This window comes from Rissa tridactyla, chromosome Z, assembly GCF_028500815.1.
Source record: "Rissa tridactyla isolate bRisTri1 chromosome Z, bRisTri1.patW.cur.20221130, whole genome shotgun sequence".
Taxonomy (NCBI): Eukaryota; Metazoa; Chordata; class Aves; order Charadriiformes; family Laridae; genus Rissa; species Rissa tridactyla.
The window spans coordinates 28,916,744-28,935,934 of NC_071497.1; positions in this window are offsets into that span (position 1 = coordinate 28,916,744).

The following is a 19,191-nucleotide window of genomic DNA, read 5'->3' on the forward strand; positions in this document are numbered from 1 at the left end:
ACTGCGTTTACCCTCTGAATCTTAGGTTTAGTTACTGGACTACAACACCAAATACAAGTTCATATAGGGAAGATACTATAACTCAACATAGATATATCAGGCGGGTTAAAGTGGTCTTACCTTTCCAGATCTCTGCTTCTGCACTGTATGGAATAATATTTTCTTCTGCATCTTGTGTCTGCCCCAGAACTGTGCAACTCTCCTTTCGCTGGGTATACAGGCCATGCAAGCTACAGAGACTCTTACCACATACTCATAGAATGGTTAATCAGGGTTAATCAGAGTCACCTAGAGCCTCTTGCCCAGGACAATGTCCAGATGAGTTTTGAATATCTCCGTGAATGGAAACTACACAACATTTCTGGGCAATCTGTGCCGATACTCAGTAACATTCACAATAAAAAAGTGTTTCCTGATGTTCATCTAGAAGCTCCCGTGTTTCAGTTTGTGCCAGTTGCCTTTTGTCCCATCACAGGGCACCACTGAAAAGAGCCTGTTTGCCTCTTCTTTAGACCCTCCCATCAGGTATTTGGACACAATGAGAAGTTCCCCACCTCACCAAGCCTTCTCTTCTCTACACTAAACAGTCCCCTCTCTCCCAGCTTTTCCTCATGTGAGAGATGTTCCAGTCCCTTATTCATCTTAGTGACATTTTGTGACACTATCTCTACTAGCTCTGTAACTGTATTGTACTGGGGAGCCAAGAACTGGACAGTACTCCAGGTGTGGTCTCACCAGTGCTGAGCAGAGGATCATTTCCCTTCACCTGCTGGTTACAGTCCTCCTAATGCACCCTAAGATATCACTAGCTGCTTTTTGTTACAAGGACACATTGTTGGCTTGTGTATCCTCCAGAATACCCAGGTTCTTTTCTACCAAGATGCTTTCCAGTTGGTCAGCCCCAGGATGTACTGGTGCCTCCCCAGGAGCAGGACTTTGCACTTCCCCTTCTTGAACTGTATGACGTTCTTGTCAAGCAAGTTATTTCTCCAGCCTGGGAAGGTCCCCCTCGATGGTAACATGACCACGTATCAGCCTGATGTATATACCTCATACATTATCGTGTATCAGCCACTCCTCCCAGTTTTGTGTCATCAACAAACTTGCTAAGGGTACGCTCTGGCTGTTCAGACAGTGTTAGTCCACCTCACTGTCTGCTTCTCTGTCAGGATCTTCTGGGATGCAGTGTTGAAAGGCTTACTGAAGTAAAAGTGGACAACATCCACTCTTCTCTCCCTGTCTGCAAAACCAGTCATTTAATCTTAGAAGAGTATCAGGTTGGTCAAGGGTGCCTTCTCCTTTGTGTGCTCAGATCTTTCTTGACTGAGAAGATGTGTCAGTGAATAGAGATAGAGGAACAATACAAACATAGCTTCAAGAATTTTCCCAAGCAGAGAAGAACCCAATGATGGACATAACACTTTTGATTTTATTTTTGGCAAAAAGGCAGGGTTAAATCTAGAAATTTTATCTTCAAAGATTTTTTATTTCAGCAACTCCTTCACTTTCATTTCAGTTCCTTAATTTCTGTTTATCAGGATGAGCTGCCTGCACGTATTATGTATATCTGTAATGTACCACAAAGTGGCTTTTCACATTGTTTCTGCAGGGCATGATTGATGTCTTTCAGCAGAAGTGTATCATGGAAAAAAAGATTTGTTTGAGGAACCAAACTGAGGCTGAACTAGAATAAGATTCATAAAAGTCCTGCTAAGGTACTATTTCCAATTTCCAGAAAGTCAAATTTAAAGCAAAAGTTTTCAGTGTTTTGTTTTTGTTTTTTTTTCATCTTGACTTTATTTCCTTTCAAATTCTTTTTGAATAAAAGTGGTTTAGGTGGAAAACCTTTACTTTCCATAAACATTTTCTTACAAAGTCCAGGATTTTCTACCGGAAAGTATTAAAAAGAGTCAAATAAAAAACTTTCTTGATTTCCTCTAGCGTTAAGATACTCAGTATGTACTTAGAGGCCAAATATTGGTGAGCTATTTACCACACATGCTTCTTTATATGACATATTAAGTTGATTAATACTTACACACCAATCTGATTTATACTATGAACCAGAAGGTTAAGAACAAGAATGACCAGATCAAAAAATCTCCAATTGTTTACCGGATCTTTTTACATTGCAATGTAAATACTGATACAGATAGAAGTACTACTTGTTTGTACATTGCACAGTATGGTTTTACCCCATTAAATCACAGCTAGGTTATCAGATGCAATACTAATTACAGGATTATTGAGGTGTACTCTCACCTGATGTATATTGGCAGGACAGTGCAGAATCTGGACGGTATCTCAACAGAGAATTTCACAGCAGATAAATTGGAATTAATATGACCTCAACTGCAGTTAACCCATATGTAGTATCATATTTAAATTTAATTTAAACACTTTGCTAAGAATACTCTTTTCATTGATTACTTATTATTTTTTATCATTATTACCTTAATGGTTTTCAAAATACCATTCCTAAATCATAACCTTTTCTCTCATTTTCTAATCTTGCTTTTTGTAAATTGCCTTTCTTCCATCATCTTCACTTCTTATTTCACTTTTCTAATTGCATTGTTTCATAATAGTCACCAAGCAGGCTTCCTTTACCTATCAGCCCTTTTTTCTTCATCTCAGCTCAATATGTCTATGCATTACAAAATCCAGTATATATGTCCTTTTATACCTCTATCATAGAATCATAGAATCATAGGGTTGGAAGGGACATCTGGAGATCATCTAGTCCAACCCCCCTGCCAGAGCAGGGTCACCTAGAGCAGGTTGCACAGGAACATGTCCAGGTGGGTTTTGAATGTCTCCAGAGATGGAGACTCCACCACCTCTCTGGGCAGCCTCTTCCAGTGCTCTGCCACCCTCAAAGTAAAGAAGTTCCTCCTCATGTTTAGGTGGAACTTCCTATGCTCAAGGTTGTGCCCGTTACCTCTTGTCCTGTCGCTGGGCACCACTGAAAAGTGCCTGGCCCCATCCTCCTGACACCCACCCTTTAAGTATTTATAAGTGTTGATAAGGTCCCCCCTCAGCCATCTTTTTTCGAGACTGAAGAGACCCAAATCCCTCAGCCTTTCTTCATAAGAGAGGTGTTCCAGTCCTCTAATCATCTTTGTAGCCCTTTGCAGCACCCTCTCCAGCAGTTCCCTGTCCTTCTTGAACTGGGGAGCCCAGAACTGGACACAGTACTCCAGATGTGGCCTCACCAGGGCAGAGTAGAGGGGGAGGATGACCTTCCTCAACCTGCTGGCCACACTCTTCTTGATGCACTCCAGGATGCCATTGGCCTTCTTGGCCACGAGGGCACATTGCTGGCTCATGGTCATCCTGTTGTCCACCAGGACTCCCAGGTGTCTTTCCACAGAGCTGCTCTCCAGCAGGTCAGCCCCCAACCTGTACTGGTGCATGGGGTTATTCCTCCCCAGGTGCAGGACCCTACACTTGGCCTTATTGAATTTCATAAAGTTTCTCGCTGCCCAAATCTCCAACCTGTCTAGGTCTCTCTGTATGGCAGCACAGCCTTCTGCTGTGTCAACCACCCCCCCCACCTTTGTGTCACCGGCAAACTTGCTGAGGGTGCACTCTATCCCCTCATCCAGGTCATTGATGAATATATTGAAGAGGACTGGACCCAGTATTGACCGCTGGGGAACACCACTCGTCACTGACCTTCAACTAGACTCTGTGCCTCTAATCACAACATTCTGAGCTCTGTCTTTCAGCCAGTTTTCTATCCACCCCACTGTCCATTCATCTAACCCACACTTCCGAAGCTTCCCTATGAGGATGCTGTGGGAGACCGTGTCGAACGCCTTGCTTAAGTCAAGGTAGACCACATCTACCACCCTCCCCTCATCTATCCTCTCTACCTTGATCATGAATTACATTCATCAGTGTTACACAGAAATTACAACATTTATGAAGGACAGAGTGTGTGATATTTCCAGAATTTGAGTCAGTCAAAATGTATTAGCTGTTTTCTAGAAGAAAGGTCCAGTTTGAGGAATATTCTCCTTAGCATTCCTCCTTTAGCAATTCTCCTAAAGCACCTTAGCTTTGGAGCAGGCTACCAAATCACCCCATATTCTCATTCTATGATCTAAAGCAATACAAACCACAATAAACACCATCTCCATATCTTGATTGGTGTGGAGGTATCCTGGCCCACATCATAAAGTCTTAGAAAAAATTTCTATTCTTTATTTCCTATATATGGGCTTTTTTTGGATCCAATAGAGTTCAGACCACTGCTGTATTTTTCAGATCTTTAAACAAGAGCAACAGCTAAATATTTCAAATTACTAGATGAGTGTTGATATGAAAGAAACAATTAAACAAAATAAATTCTTCTTGAAACTACCATTAGAAAAGAAATCATCACTGCACTACATACTAAACAGCGTAATGCAAGTTACCTGTCTTATTTTTCTTCATACCCATGAATGTATTTGCTATACCAAAAATTTTGATGCTGGCCAGAAAATATTAAACTTTGATCATGAGGAAAAATGCGTGTGCTGAAACAAACAAATGGCTGAGATGACAGAGTCACATCAACAGTAGACAATCCCTATCTCAACTAGTTGAACAATATATTGTTTGCCATTTGGTGATGAAAAGAATGTTATCACTTTAGTGTACTGAAAGGTAAAAATATGGATATTCAAATGTGAACAATGCAAAGGATTATCAAGAGCTGGGGATAGGAACATATTTTATGAAGGGTGAAAAGCACATTGGTATGAAAGTATGGTGTGCTCTCAGCATTGCCTCTTTTCTTCCTCACTTCTCTTCTGACATTTATTCCAGACTTTCTCCCACGAGAGGAAGCTATATCCATTGGCCTGTTCTAGTATATAGCATTTTAATCTGATACAAAGCCTGCCAATAACTTTAAAAGAATCTATAGCAACCTTTTCCACTGACATTTTCCAAATCTCTTGAGTATCTGGCACGTCATGTGAGTGTTGTCACATAAATACATCATGTAAAAAAAAAATCACAAGGCCAGTCTGTGATTATTTCATGCTATATCATTAAAGATATACATACACCTCCCTGATTATTGCTTAATAAAAGGGATGGCTGTGTGTATCCGTAGCTGGATTTACTTTAAGGTCGCACTGTGTGTGTTGTTGCAGGTGAAGATACCAACAGTTCAATTCTGAATTAGAGAATTTACCCAATAAGGCTTTCTTTATTCTTTCGCTTTAATGCAGATAGTCACAATTGCTTAAGTTGATGTCTGTTTAGACTGAAACAACCTAAAAAAGGTATTACTTGTTCTTGACCTTTAATGGGTCACTTGGGACTTAAAATTCCTTTATTAAATAATTAATGCTGTAATATTTTATGGAAGATCGTACTAAGGAAGTGAAGACAATACATGTTCTCACTGTCAGGATCAAGGAAACTTTCACTCTGTTAAGAAAACCAATGCATTTTGGAAGATGCAAGTAGGGATACTTTTAATAGGTTACATTTAGGTGAGATTAATAATATACTAAAATTCCTCTTTGACTGGATACAAAAAATGCTATCAATATTCAGGAGAATGTACATATAAATTCAAAAGTGCTTAAATGATCAAATTTTTAACGAACACATTTATCAGAGCTTTTCTGATTTTTAAGAATTGTTTTGATCTCCCTTAGTTGAAGGGGCAAGACGGCTATACGTGGAGAAATCTGTTAACCCCAACTCACATGGAAATACTGCCAAACTCTAAGTAAATTGGATACTGCAATGTTGTGTTAGACAATAGCACTTTATATCATTCCTCACTCTTTTAGCCAAAGCCCTCCTGTTAATTTATTTCAGTGATACAGACTAGCAGTCCCCACTAGCAGTGTTATAAAACATTACTTACAAACACATTTGTTATGGAATTGGCAGACAGAGCATTCTTTGCAGTTCAATTCTCCTGTTGATTCATTCCATTAATCATAAATTATTTGATTTGAATGTCAAGATATAGCAAGACTGTTCTTTTGTCAAGTTGAAATAGTGTTGCAAAGATTGCTATGCATTATAATTGGGCTGGGAATCAAACTGCACCTGTAATTCTTAGCCAAAGTCAGACTGGCAGTGTTCCCTTGGTAAACAAAAAGATTTTCAGTATAGAAATTGATTGCCGTCATTTACAAGAAAGGCATAATAAATGGCACTTGGAACACACTCAGGAATGCAGTTTCAAGACTAATTTTAAGGAATAAGGATTAAAATACATAAACAGGAAAATTTATAAAATAGGACCTCCAAGAAAAAAAGCTATGATGGAAAGAACTCTGGTTCTTCAATTGCAATGAAGGTAAAGACTACCACTGGCTGCATTAACTTTAAAAATAGAAACCCACTCTTGTTTCATTACTTCCTATTAGTGATAATCCCAGCATAGAGGTGCCTTAATTGTTCCACTGCTGTATTATGTTAGGGAGGGAAAAATCTGGCAGCCAAGCAGAGACAAAACTGCTGCAGCTCCATGCCCCCAAGTACAAGCTGTAGTGAGGCTGAGCGTGCATTTCCAGTAGGCACATGCACACACGTGCACACACGTATGCACACACATACACCTGAGGTGGTTTGACCTTGGCTCGCTGCCAGACCCCCACCCAGCCCCTATCTCACTCCTCCTTCCCCTCAGCAGCACAGGGGGAGACAAGAAGATGGTGAAAGGTTGTGTTTTGAGATGAAGTGCTGGTTTCAATTTAATCCCACACTTCTTTTAATGTAACATTAGAAGACTAAAGATAAAACTAAAAATTAATGTTTGCAAGTGTTAACTTCATCTCACAGTGCAGTCTAAAACACATCCCAGAATCTGGAGTATTGTTTTATTCCTGATAAATACTCAGGATAACATCATCAGAATAACTGGTTCATTTATTTATTTATTTATTTTAAAATGTTACTATTTGGAAGGTGGAATTTGAAGTTTTGCTTCCTGGAGAAGCTAATGGAAGACATGCAACAACATACATTTTCTTATGTTCTTTTATTTTGAATATTGAATTTTAGGTCATATACTGGGTTATGGTTTAGGACAGAAAACATGATATAAACACTCAATTATGTTTCCCTATTTCCAAGACTTTCTGGGAACATGCAATTAACATTGTTGTTTAACTGAATTGGGTTAACTGTTTACCTAAATAGATGCTCTGCAGGAGGACTGCAATGAAGGTTTACAGTAGTTTAATAAGACTCTTATCTGACACGAAGAACAGGCTAGCACAAGGAACATGTATGACTTTTAGAAGGAACTGAGTCGTATTTTTAGTAGAATATTAAAGCTGGTGAACACAAAGATGATCTAACATCTACTTATTTCTGTTTCGATATGCTTTTCAAATGCCTTCCATTCCTTGTCTTTCAAGAATCACCCAGTAGTTGAAGCTGGCATGGGCCCCTGGAGATCATCTAGTCCAACCCACTTGCTCAGATAGTGTCAGCTTGAAGCAGGTTGCCCTAGACCGTGTCCGGTCACGTTTTGAATATAGCCAGCTATGGAAACTCCACATTATCTCTGTGCAATCTGCTCCAGTATTGCACCACTTTCACAGTAATAAAAAGTAGTGTTCTGATTGCATTTCCTGTATTTCAATTTGTGCTCGTTGCCTCTTGTCCTGCCAGTGGTTGCCATTGAGGAGAGCCTGACTCTGCTTCTTTAAACCCTCCTTTCAGATATTTATAAACATTGATATGGTCACCCCCATGCTTGTCTTCTCCAGGCTGAACAGTGTCAGGTCTCTCAGCTCTCCTTGTATGACAGTTGATCCAGTCTTTTCATAGTTTTTGTTGCCCTTTTCTGGACTTACCTCCACTATGTCCATTTCTCTCCTGTACTGAGGGAGCCCAGAACTGGAGACAGCCCTCAAGGCAGATCTCGGCAGTGGTAAGCAGAGGTGAAGGATCATCTGCCATGACCTTCTGGTAATGCTAGTCCTCATGCAGCCTACGATACCATTGGCCTTCTTTCTTGCAAGGGCACATTGCTGGCTTGCATTGTCCATTAGGACCCTCAGAGCCTTCTCTCCAAAGCTGCTTTCCAGCTGGTTGGCTCCCACCCTGCCCTGGTGCATGTGTTTTCCTCTCTGCACTCCTCTCTGCACTCTGCATTTCAGAAACAGGAGGAATAGTGTTATTGCTTCTGTTTTCCTTCTCAGTGATCCCATTCATGAATAAATAACCGCAAAGCAAAAAGCTGAGTATTGCTTATCACAGTAAACCAATCTGATTATTGTCAAGAAGACACAGGGCTCATGAAGTTTGCTACATTAGTAAATAAACAGATGAAATAAGCTGAAATCAGAGCTGACTTTGAAATATTTGCCCTGATAATAAAGCAAAAAGTATTACAGCAGTACCAATCAACTTACAGTGCAGTAAAGATGCTGTTGTTCAGTAAAGTGCAGTAAAGATGTTGTTCAAAAGACTTGATCATAGAGAAAGAACTGCATTAAATTTTTTCCTTACCTGAGGAAATTAAGCAAGTTATAGCTAAAAAGAAACAGATAAATCTGTCATGCTTCTAAAGAACAAGTGCTACCTATGTTAGCATCCTCACATGGCAAAAACTAGATAAACATCTGCCTAAGGATATTAAGTGGGTCTTATCATGTATCTGAAGTTAAATCCATGATGAAGCTTGATAAATGGCTTAACATCAAGCTTGTATTTCTCTCACTGAAGTCAACATGTTTTAAACAACTTTTACAATTAAGTGCATAACTGTACTAGAACTGCGTGTTAGTATCTGTGTAGACAGCAATGGGACCAAATTCTTATAAAGTTTGTTTCTTCTTGTGCTTTTTGGATGGACGTTCAAGTCATTTTCACACTCCTTGGGAATTAATACATAGAAGCCTGTAAATAAATTATAAATATCACACAACAAATATTTTTATGTTTTATTCTTTGAATTTTCCCCGATTGTCCTGTACTCAGCTTTATGATATTAAATTGAGGTCCCCAGCTGTAGTTTCTTTAAATTAACATTAATTGGAATGATGGCATGTCTTCAATTCAAAGACTAGGTACTTACCTGGGAAATGCTTATTGGTGTCAGTGCTGACATGCTGACTGCTAGCATGACAATTGCTGTTATGAAACTCTATGCAATGACTGTAGTGTAACTCCATAAGCAATCCCATGACCAGGAGTCCTAAGTGCTGTAGTACAGTGGTTCACTTGAAGTTTAGTATATAAGAATAATGATATAAGTATTAAGGAGACACACAGATATGAAGAATACAACAGAATATGATTTGTTATAAGGAGACAGTTCTGTTTAATATCTTTATCGATGATCTCAATGAGGTGATCAAGTGCACCATCAGTAAGTTTGCTGATGACAGGAAGTTTTGTGGGAGTGTTGACCTGCTTGAGGGTATGAAGGCTCTACAGAAGGATCTGGACAGGCTGGATCCATGGGCCAAAGCAAATGGTATGAGGTTCAACACGGCCAAGTGCTGGGTCCTGCACTTGGGTTACAAAAATCCCATGCAACTCTATAGGCTTGTGGAAGAGTGGCTGGAAAGCTGCCTGGCAGAAAAGGACCTGGGCATGTTGGTTGACAGCTGGCTGAATATAAGCCATCAGTGTGCCCAGGCAGCCAAGAGGGCCAACAGCATCAGAAATAGTGTGGCCAGCAGGACTAGGGAAGTGATTGTCCCTCTGTACTCAGCACTGGTGAGACTGCAGCTTGAATACTGTGTTCAGTTTTGAGCCCTTTACTACAGGAGGGACATTGAGGTGCTGGAGCATGTCCAAAGAAGTGCAACAAAGCTGGTGAAGGGTCTAGAGCACAAATCTTACGATGAGCAGCTGAGGGAGCTGGCGTTGTTTAGTCTGGAGAAAAGGAGGCTGAAGGGGAGACCTTAGCACTCTCTACAGCTACCGGAAGTGAGGTTGTAGCGAGGGGTTTCGGTCTGTTTTCCCAAGTAGCAAGTGATAGGAACAAGAGGAAAAGATAGACAAGAGGAAATGGCCTAAAGTTGTGTGAGGGGAGGTTTAGATTGGATGTTAGGAAAAATTGGTTCATCAAAAGGGTTATCAAGCATTGCAACAGGCTGCCCAGGGAAGTGGTTGAGTCACCATCCCTGGAGGTATTTAAAAGACGTGGTGTGTAAGGGCATGGTTTAACGGTGGACTTGGCAGTGTTAGATTTACGGTTGGACTCGGTGATCTTAAAGGTCTTTTCCAACATAAATGATTCTATGATTCTGTAACAGCAGTCTCAACACTCTGGCTGAGTTGACCTTGCCTGTAGTTATGAGGAACTCCTTCAAGAATACAGAACAGCTTAGAAGAAACACTTATACTAGTAACATGGATGAAAGATTTATATAAAATAAGAAACTGTGCAGAGGATCAGATCTGTGAATTATACGGTTTGAAGTGAATGAATTTACACAACTTAGATGTAAATTGGGCATGAAGACATCTGCAAAGTGTTTATATTGGAGAACAGTTTATGCACTCATTAAGCTGAACAGACATCACTTGAAATGAGCCAAACCTTCAACATTGAACTGTCATACTGAAAGAGATAAGCCAGGGGCTTGAAAATTGTATGACAGGATTGAAAATTGTATGACAGGATTGAAAATTATATGATAAGACTGTTCTGGAGCTCACTAAGTTTCCAAGAACTCAGTTGTTTGACTGAATCAATAATTTCACCAAGATTTACCCAAAGAACATAATATGAATGCTGAACTGTAGTTTCCTGCACAATGCAGCATAGCTGTAAGTCAAAATACTCACAAATGTTATCATTAACTGGGATTTTAAATCAGAGTATATATTTGGATCCACCAACATTTTATCTGTACAAAGTATGGCATTTTTCATATATTAGCTAACGTGTTAGTCACAGAATCCTCCTGTTTACTTACAAAAGAAGTTTTCAGAGAATTGGACATTATTTTTAAGTAAAAAAATAATGTCCAATTCTCTGAAAACTTCTTTTTTCTAAAACAGTTTTGTTGTACTGTCTAATTTCAATTTCTAAAACACACCTGAGAATAAGTGGGCAAAATCATAATTGCACCTAAATCAGGGTCACAACATCTATAGTGAGGGAAGAATTAAGATTTTCTGAAACCACTCACGTTTCAGATTTCTTTTGCATCAAACTTCATCCCTTAATTATGAATGCATAACTCAGCACAAACAATAACTCTATAAATCAGAATTTTGATTTAAATTTCACTATTAGAAAATGGCAATTTACCTTCTTGAAAAGTTTTTCTTCAAAGGAATAAATTTTGATTCGTCTCATTGCCGTGGTTTGTTTGTCCCTCAAAAACTATCACAAATAGACCCCTACCTTCCAGCAATAAGATCTGAGCCCCAGCTACGTGATTCAGAGAACAGACTTGAGTGTGACGATCCGAACCAAACAAGAAATCTGTTGTTTGTTTTTTTTTTCTTATTTGGTTCCTACTGAAATTGCTCAGCTCTGTAGAACTTTAGACATTTCAGGATCGACAGAGGCAGAATAGCAGTGTTTCAGAAGGCTGCAGCTCTTTCATGAGATAAGATCGAAGCTCAAGTCCTGGTCTTAATTCAGTGCAGGAAATTGCGAATATCGGTTTTCTCATTTCCCCTGTAGCCTGACTGCATGTGCTAATTGGAACTAAGAGCTACAGTGGAAAAGCAGACAGGCTGTTCATAGAGAAAAATTTCATGGGGTCTCAATTGTCAGGTCTCAAACCCATCCATACACAAATCAGACATTTTTGGAAATCAGGAAAATTCACACAGGACTGGGAAACTATTTTTACCCAATTCAAAATAAAAGATTCAATTTTGTGGGAAAAATATAAATGGAATACCTGCACTTAACTGAAGGCAAAAGTCTACTCTTCATTGCAGTAAAAATTTGAGGTATTGGGTGTACAAATTCCGTATAACTGTAAGCTCGGAGAGATATGAAGTGTGTTGTGAAATGGACTCGACTGTTAGGCCTATGATTTTGGCTACATTATTTGAATTAGAAACTACTAGTACTTCAAATTACTATTTCATTATTTTCATTATTTAAATTATAGGAAATTCCCTTAAAACATTAACTGGAACTCAATGATCTATTTTCTTTGACAGGAATAACGATGATGAATATTTCATACAGAGCCTGTGTATGCTATAGAAACGCAGCAAAAGAGAAGAATAAATAAGAAAAAAACAGACTTATTAACGCAATTTGGCTGTGACATACAATTTTGTCAGAACAAGATTCCTATACACATTCAAAGATTGAGGTTCAAATGACAAGTATTTCATTAGGCGTAATTCATACCCCAGAGCACATGATGGTATTTTCTGTCTGAGAATATGCAATTATTAGTTAGAAATAAAATGACACCATGACATTACAAAATTACCTCTGTAAAAAGGACAGATGACTACTAGATGTGATGACACTCCTTTTATTCTTTTAAAGTTTAAAAAGATCTACTGTTAAATTACAAGATACAGCAGAAGCATTAAATCACATGGCACACTAATTTCACATTATCTGGCCTGTTTTAAATCTGACTAGAATTTGGCCAACAGGACAAAATAGCTGTATTATGGTGAACATATAACTACAAGATCTCTTGTAGAATGTATATCAGGCAAAAATAAGTTAATCCTGAAACCAAATGAAAAGGAAAGAAAAGGAGTATTGACACTGACTTTAATGAAATTGAGATCTTACCCTGGAAATATTACAGCTTCATCATGGTTTTTTTCATCTTTTTGATGGAAAAAAATCTCTGATTTCCTCCCTGTGGTTTTTCCCTTTTTTCTAGCTATTCAGCTGTAAGAGTCCTCATACTTTGCTACCACATTTGGACAGTTACTTTTTTAATCAGTTAATACACAGATTTTCTGGCAACTTTACAAATCACAGTTTCATACAGGCAACTTGCACAAACCTCCTTTAGCATGAAAAACAAATTATTGTAATATTCAGATACCTTTGGGAATGACATCATTTCTCCATCAGATGATAGAGTTTTACCAGTGACTTTACTGAGAGGAAGGCCATTTTGAGACCTTCTGAGTATCGAAACAAAAAGTATAAAAATTCTCAACAAAAAAATTTTGCTACTGTTTACTCATTTAAGTTTATAATTATGATAAAGAACTTGTCACCTTTATACTACATAGTAAAAAAATATTTTGCATGTATAAAAGATACATATTGCATGTATAGAAGTAATACAGTATAAAATAAAGGTAAACATTGAAAGTTATTTCTATTCTGTTTTCATAATCAGATTGTATGATTATAGGGATTCTGAACATCTTACATAAGTTAACCTATAAAATCATAGAATCATAGAATGGTTTGAGTTGGAAGGGACTTTAAAGATCATCCCGTTCCAACACCCCTGACATGGGTATGGACACCTCCCACTAGACCAGGTTGCACAAAGCCCCATCCAGCCTGGCCTTGAACACTTCCAGGGATGGGGCATCCACAACTTCCCTGGGCAACCTGTTCCAGTGTCTCACCACCCTCACAGTAAAGACTTTCTTCCTAATATCTAATCTAAATCTCCCCACTTTCATCTTAAAACTGTTACCCCTCATCCTATTGCTCCACTCCCTCGTAAAGAGTCTGTCCCCATCTCTCCTATAGGCCCCCTTAAGGTACTGGAAGGCTGCCATAAAGTCTCCCCAGAGCCTCCTCTTCTTCAGGCGGAACAACCCCAACTCTCTCAGCTTGCCTTCACAGGAGAGGGGCTCCAGCCCTCTGATTATCTTCGTGGCCCTCCACTGGACCAGCTCCAACAAGTCTGTGTCCTTCGTATGTTGGGGACTCCAGAGCTGGATGCAGTACTCCAGGTGGGGTCTCACCAGAGCAGAGTAGAGAGGCAGAATCACCTCCCTCGACATGCTGGCAACGCTTCTTTTGATGCAGCCCAGGATGCAGTTGGCTTTCTGGTCTGCAAGCACACGTTGCTGGCTCATGTTGAGCTTCTCATCCACCAACACCCCCAAGGGCTCAGGGCTGCTCTCAAGCCATTCTCTGCCCAACTTGTATTTGTGCTTGGGATTGCCATGACCCAGGACCAGGACCTTGCACTTGGCCTGGTTGAACTTCATGAGGTTTGCATGCGCCCACCTCTTAAGCCTGTCCAGGTCCCTCTGGATGGCATCCCTTCCCTCCAGCGTGTCAACTGTGCCACACAGCTTGATGTCAGTGGCAAACATGCTGAGGGTGCACTCAATTCCACTGTCCATGTCACCAACAAAGATGTTAAACAGCACCAGTCCCAGTCCCAGTACTGACCCCCGAGGAACACCGCTCATCACTGGTTTCCACTTGGACATCAAGCCGTTCACCACAACCCTTTGAGTGTGGCCATCCAGCCAGTTCCTTATCCACTGGGCAGTCCATCTATCAAATCCATGCCTTTCCAATTTAGAGACCAGGATGTCATAAGGGACAGTGTCAAATGCTTTGCATAAGTCCAGGTAAATGATGTCTGTTGCTCTCCCCTTATCTACCAATGCTGTAGCACCATCGTAGAAGGCCACCAGATTTGTCAGGCACAATTTGCCTTTGGTGAAGCCTTTTTGGCTATCACCAATCACCTCGTTATTTTCCATGTGCCTTAGCAGAGATTCCAGAAGGATCTGCTCCATGATCTTGCTGGGCACAGAGGTGAGATTGACTGGCCTGTAGTTCCCTGGGTCTTACTTTTGTCCCTTTTTGAAAATGAGGGTTATGCTTCCCCTTTTCCAGTCAGTGGGAACTTCACCAGACTGACATGACTTTTCGAATATAATGGAAAGTGGCTTGGCGACTTCCTCTGCCAGCTCCCTCAGGACCTGTGGATGGATTTCATCATGTCCCATGCATTTACCTACCTTCAGATTTTTTAGATGGTCTCGAACCTGATCTTCTCCTATAGTGGGTGGTTCTTCATTCTTGTAGCCCCTGATTTTGCCATGTGCAACTTGGGCGGTGCGGTCACATCCCTTGCCAGGGAAGACCGAAGCGAAAAAGTCATTCGGTACCTCAGCTTTCTCCATATCCTGGGTGACCAGGTCTCCTGTTTCCTTCCAGAGGGGGCCCACATCTTCCCTAGTCTTGCCTTTATCTCTGACATACTTATAGAAGTTTTTCTTATTGTCCTTGATGTCTCTGGCCAGATTCAATTCTATCTGGGCTTTAGCTTGCCTAATCTGGTTCCTGGCCACTTGAACAGTTTCTCTTTATTCCTCTTCCTTCATATATACACAGAATATGGTTATCTTAGATGACAGAAATTTATAAATACTTTTTTTTTTTTCAGCAAAGATTTCAATTTATGATGAAAAGTGACATAATGTCATGGAACAAATACCCTATGTTCCAATAGCTTCCATTCTAGGCAATCATATTATATGCCTCCAACGCTAATCCATCTATACCCTGTACTGGTCATCTATGCCACAAAGACCAGAAATTAGAAAAAACCTTACCCATCAATCTATTTTCCTTAAAAAGCTTCTTTTCAACAACTTTAGAGGTAGAAAAATGGATCTTTCAGTATGCAGCATCTACTGAACTAAAAGAAAGTGACAATATCAAAAATGAGAAAGTGAAAATATGTCTGTTCTGCAGCTATCTGCCACTCTATATCTTTCTCATCAGGTGGTAGAATAATATTACTCCTACCAATGTATTCATCTATTCTTTCAACTCTTCATTGTTTATCTGGTGACAGGATGGTACAGACTCACCAGGTTATTTACACTGCAAATATAAAATATTAAAGTGTTTGCTCTTCTACCCACACGTAATAAGATTAGAGTGGGCAACAAATGGGTTCATGAAAATTTGGAAAACATTTTAATGAATGAATTCTAATAATTTGTCACAAATTATTTGCCACCAATACTCCTCTGCAAATATCTGACATTTGACGTTCACAATTTGAGCTGTGCCCTTATTCATGTATTTGCTATAAGGTTGGTTCACTTTATTATCAGCTGAATTTCACTTAGTTCATTTTTAATTTCTTTAAGAACTTGTGTGTGTTAACAAGTCCCATTTATTTGCCACGGGTATAAATGGGTGATGAAACTTTACAGGAAGTGAAATTTTAATTATATTTCTATTAAAAAAGAAATATAGCATAGTGTTATATCTAATTTTAATGCATTCTGAATTCTTCCTATCTTCTGATCAAAGGCAGTTGCAGACTAATATGCATACCTTAAAATGCTCAGTTTATCATCTGTGACCTGTGAGGCATGAATGTGTTCTGGGCCAGATGAATAGAATAAAATATCTAAGGAGATAAAGAGACTTCTTTTCACACATTACAACAATCAAATAGTGTGTTGAGGAAGCTCCTAGTGAAATTTGACTCCCATTAAGCTAACTGAAATTGATACTTATTTTCTCAATAAACCATATATTGCCTGAATATTTTAGTGTTATTTGGTATTAACTGCAAAATGAATGTAGTGGATAGCATGGTCAAAAAGTCTTTTGTAACAGACATTACTTGAAATAAGAATTTTATATCATATTTAAATATGTTCTTACTGTTGCATTCATCATTTCTGCATGCAGCTGGTTATTACCACTATATAAAGAACAGCTATATGCAGATGAGCAGAGAAAATTCTGTATTCAGCAGGTCATGTCTGTGTGCAAATTTACCCTTTTTAAAAAGAGTACGATCACCGTCATTTCTAGTGCAAATTAAATGCACAGTTTAATTATTAATCTTTTCACTATTCATGAAAGATCAGGTCCAGAAGTCAGTCCTTTATCACTGATAGATGTCTGCCAGGACTGAAAGGTAGGGTTCCTTGCTGTGCTGGTTTTAAATTTCTTCATAGTATCTTATGGTAATATGTTTTGGACTTGTGACGAAAACAGCATTGATAACACTGGGATGATTTTGTTACTGCTGAACAGCGTTCACACAACAACAGGGCCTTTTCTGCTTGTCACACTGCCCCACCGGTGAACAAGCTGAGGAGCGCGCAAGTTGTGAGGAGACACGGGTGGGACAGCTGACCCCAACTGACCAAAGGAATATCCCAGACCATACGATGTCATGATTAGCAATAAAAGGTGGGGTAAGAAGGAGGAAGGGGGACACGTTTGGAGTTATGAGATTTGGCTTCCCAGTAACTGTTACGTGCTATGTGCTTTCCTGGAGATGGCTGGACACCTGCCTGTCAATGGGAAGTAGTGAATAAATTCCTTATTTTGCTTTGCTTATGCATGTGGCTTTTGCCTTCCCTGTTAAACGGTCTTTATCTCAGCCCATGCATTTTCTCTACTTTTACCATTCTTATCCTCTCCCCCATCAGACCAGGGAGGAGTGAGTGAGCGTGTGTGGTGCTTATCTGCCCACCAGGGTTAAACCACGACACCTGCTTATGAGCTCACTAAATAGTTTCCACTCTTTTAAAAGTGGAACTCAGGCCCTGAAAAGTGTGATCAATTATAGTGTTCCTACGCAATAATTCAGTGAGGAAAACCCTATTCCAGAGTACTTCTGGGCACAAGTCACCTAAGTTTCCTGTCCCAGATGTTGTTAAACCTACTGCTGTTTGACTGAAATATAAATCTCCTCTCACTGGTGGAAAGCTTTACTGTAATTGTAAGAAATCTGAAATTCAGAACGTAATTTTCAGAACACAACTGTCTTCAGCCATGTCTGCCTGTCACTTTGAAGAATCTTTCCATTTCGCTTTGCTACTGAGTATATCAATATAACAGATAATTGTCATTCTCTTTGCGCAATGAGAATATGACAAATAAATGTGTTCTATTTAGTTCTGCTGTGGTTTGATTTACTCCAACAAAAGTGGCCAAAAATGTATTCTCTTTCATTTTAAATTGAGCAATGGCAGCTGCACAGGATTAGTGTGGCAGGAAAGATTCCAAACAAAGATTCTTTTAATGCCATATGTTAGGGAAATCTAAATACAAGTTCAGGACATCATATTCCTTTGAACATTAAGATCAATTGCTAAAACTAAAAAAAAAAAAATAATAAAAGCCTTTCATCACATGATATCAAATCTGATTGAAAAATGAACACCACCACCACCACCACCACCCTCAAAACAGTCTCATTTTATTTTGCAATTGTTCCTTAACTAGTGCTCACTTAGAAAAGAGATCTGTGTTTTAATTGTCAGCTTTGTGTGTCTTGTGGGAATGGACAGAGACCTTTTTATGTGCAGCAGAAAGACAGAAATATTTAACCTCGTGAGGAGACTGGCTTGGAATTCAAGGAGCAGGGAAGCGACCTTTGATTGCTCCTTGCAATGGAGCATGGAACAGAATTGCTAGAGCTATGTGGATATGACTGAACATGAAGTGAATTTAGGCCTGGTTGTTTTGTAAAAACTTACGAGGATGTGTATAGAAGACAATACAGCTTCTGGAGGTTTGTTTTTTTTTTCTTTTCTCTATATTGAAATATTGTGTGAAATCACCCTTAGCAGGTGTACGTTTACAGTAGATAGTAAAGAAATTGATAACCTGGTTACTAATTCTATACAAGAAATTTGTTACTGCTTTATTTTCTAGAAATGGCAAAAAAGGAGAAAAATATAGGTGAAATTTGCAATTTCCTTACAAAATGTGTAATGGTCTTAGGTTATTCTTCTGCAAACTGAAAGTTTTGCAGAAAAGTGCCTGTATGGGCTTGTTACAACTTGCCTTTCCCCAAACTTTAACCTATAATTAAGCAGGACTGAAGGCCATGATCAGAATACTGCACTTAAGTATTGTATTACACTGAGACAATACAAGTTTACCACATTGTCTTTCAATAATCTTTCTACCTTTGGTCTCCTAGACATTGCTCCCTTTCTCCTACTTGTTCTCCTGCATCAGTTTTTGAATTTACCTCATGAAGGGCTATCTAAAGACTTATTTTTAAGGATACTACTTTTAATGGGGTATAGATTATCTGATATAGACCATACAGATGAAAAAAGGAGAAATATAGCAACTAAGTGAATAGTGATTGCTGCTTCAAATTTTTGATAGTTAGTTACATTAACTAACATTAATGGTTTTTAGACGCTGCAATTTAGACATAAACTATTGGTTTAACCAATCATATTAACAGTCTCATTGTTAAATCTAACACAGACTTCTTATCACTTGATACAATCAAATGATTGGAATAAGGAAGCCCAAAGAAGTATTACCAA